At 34.1% G+C, this 2997-nt stretch overlaps 1 protein-coding gene across 1 annotated transcript in view; it reads left to right on the top strand.

The window, feature by feature from the left end:
- The first annotated feature begins 1011 nt into the window (after positions 1-1011).
- The window catches only part of LOC106470604 (leukocyte elastase inhibitor-like), a 7925-nt gene continuing 5939 nt past the window's right edge, over positions 1012-2997 (top strand). The window contains exon 1 of the mRNA XM_022399229.1: positions 1012-1334. The gene's annotated coding sequence lies outside the window, so the exon portion shown is untranslated. The remainder of the gene's footprint in view (positions 1335-2997) is intronic.

Genomic DNA, 2997 nt, shown 5'->3' with positions numbered 1-2997 from the left:
AAATATCTGCTAAAGCTTTTCGCCAGACACTAATCATCGCAGAACCGTCTGGAAAATGATCTCTAAGAAATAGTACAGCTTATAAAATGAGTCAGATCAACGTAAGCCGGTAAGGCAATCACTGATTGACATGTCCTTTAACCAATCAGGAAATGTCACAAACCTACTGAAGGATGTGTAGATTGTATAGAAATTCTTTTTGGCGGCAAAGGACATGTTTATGTGTTTTAATAAAGGTGGCTTCCAAAATATAGAGATGATTTGAGGGTAGCACCTGGTGTCATTAGAACACAACTTCCTGCTCGGAACATTTTAAATTGCTCGTAACCCGCCCTTATTAGCACGTGTATTAAAGAATTATATACACTTACTTATCCGTGACCACGAGCTACATATATTATATAATACACTAAAAGCTTCCTCAGGTTATTTTCTGTGACTTCGTGTCACAATGTTTTGCACATCTGTATTTCTACATCTTATCATGTGTAAAGTTATACACGAGGTATTTGGTTAACGAGAAAAGTGCAGAATTTGTAGTTAAAGAAATAATACGTTCTCGTTATCAGTAAGCGGACTGGACTTTGCGTTATTTTTCCTGAATAATCCAAAACCATCCGCCAAACAATAGAACCTGTTACAATAGTTCCTTATTCCAACCCTTGGAATATGTGGAATATGAAGAGCAAATTTAATTTATGAAAAGAAGAAAATAAATTTAAATCTTGACTGTTTAATTTCACAAGGCTAGTAAAGTATAAGATTAAAAACAATAGCTTAGGTAGTTACTGTGTTTAGAATTCATAAATACTTCCTTATGTTATCACTGTTTCAACCTGAAGGAATCTTAAAAGATTAAAATGAGTTGGCCTTGAATACAACAATAGAACAATCGCGACTGCAGCGCAGCGCTTGGGTGAGACACGGAAAGTGTAATGTAAAAATGTCTTTTGGTCATGGAAGGTACCACCAAGCCCAGTGTTGTTCTCCTTGACTGCTTATTCTGAAGACATCTTCATATTACAAACAGAGCATAAGGTGTAAAATAATAACAGCCTTGACACATGGTGTGACGTAACATGTTTAGTAAACGAATCCCCATGAAATATAACAACACTTAAAAAACAATATCTCACCAGAGAAGACGGATACTGTGTTGATTTTTTTTTCAAGGTCAGACTCGACAGATCGTACAAACTTTTGTAATATATGAACTATTAAGATCCGGAAACTTTAAATGATAACATATAATACTCAGTTTAGAAAATACTGTTATCTCGAGGATATTTTATAATAAACTGAAATCGTGAAAATAAAGAAGAACTTTATAACAGGTAAGAAATATTACAATTTTTATGCGTTGGTAATAGTTTTTTTTTAAAGCGCAAAGCTACACAGTTGGATATCTGCGCTCTATCCTCCATTAAACTCTGGGTTTTAACGTTGTAAATCCGAAAATTCCATTGACCTACTGGGGTCCTACATTGGTAACAGATGAAATATTCAAACTTAATGAAGACAAATAGCGTCAATAGTGTTAGTGTTCAAATGGTCTTCCCAGAGCGAGCAATAGAGGTTCTTGTAAAAGTCCTAGTTATATATATTTGTTTAAGAAGTAAGAACTGAAACTTATTAATTGTTTCGATTTAACACTTTTAATATAATGTTTACAGGCTAATATTTCTTATGCCACATGACATAGAAATGTGTGAACGTTAACCTATGAGCATTTATTACTTTTATGTATGTGTTAAATGGATCATCTCAATAAAGTATTTCTACTTTTTGTGTGCATTTAGTTTCAAAATTAAGTTTTGGCAAAATATGAATACAGAAGTGACTGTAACATCGTGATAGGCTTAGGTTTCCTTTCTAATATGATGACTTCAGACCTTAAATACTTAAACTGAAAAATAAATAGCTTTGTAGCACGTGAAGTGCGCTGAATTTGAATTTGAATGGTTACTAGCTGGTTATACACGGTCTTAAAAATTGTACGCGCTTTCTTTGATTGCTAAAACAACATTGAGTCAGCGGTAAATGTACGCACTTATAACGCTAAAATCCAGGGTTCAATTGCCCGATGTGTACAGAGCACAGATAGCTCATTGTGTTACTTAGCGCTAAAACATAACAAACAATTTTAATGGGTTATCTTTCTACTTGCACAAACAAAATATTTAGATCTGAAGGTATTTTTATTATATATGATAAATTAATGTAAACTACAAAGAGTTTAGTTCAAAAGGAGACATTTCTAAACAATTTAGGTTATTTTCCAGCCTCAAGATGCTTGAAAAAGACGGCGTGTAACATCAAGAAATTTCATTTACGTTTCTTTATATATCGCCTCCCGAAACGAAACTTCAAAAAACATTTTTTAACTAACACATTCCCCAATTGTTACGAATGACTTTTTATCATAAGACTATACGTTATGTTGCAAAAAAATGTTCAAAAATCCATGGTCAGAAGGCAAGTTTCTACACAGTGATAAAGCACAGAACGCATAGTAAGGACAGCTAAGGAAAATAACTCGTTTAAATTAACCAAATCGAAAATATTTCATTTTTTCATGCATATACTCACATACTGTGCCGATACGATTAGAACTGTGTCAGGTGTATACAGTAATACGATCTATTAAGTATTTTTTTTACATCAAAGAACACGTCGCAAGGGCTATTTTTTCTGGTTGGTAGTTTCAGTCTTATTTAATTAACATAGGTAATGTTTTGAATAATAACAAAGCAAGAATAAACGCCCTCTATGTATATAACCTCGGCCTCGTATCGCCTGGTGATTAGGGTACTAGATTTGCAATCTGCGGGACGCGGGCGCAAATCTCTGTCGCTCAACTGATTCGCACTTTTATCTGTGATGGCGTTATAGTGCGTTGGTAAAATAGCAGCCTAAATGTTGATATTGATTAGCTGCTTTTGTTTGTTTGTTTTTGAATTTCGCGCAAAGCTACACGAGGGCTATCTGCGCTAGCCG

This window comes from Limulus polyphemus, unplaced genomic scaffold (genome assembly GCF_000517525.1).
Source record: "Limulus polyphemus unplaced genomic scaffold, Limulus_polyphemus-2.1.2 Scaffold4112, whole genome shotgun sequence".
Classification (NCBI taxonomy): domain Eukaryota; kingdom Metazoa; phylum Arthropoda; class Merostomata; order Xiphosura; family Limulidae; genus Limulus; species Limulus polyphemus.
Note: the sequence above shows the minus strand (reverse complement) of the source record. Positions and strands in the feature narration are given on the sequence as shown.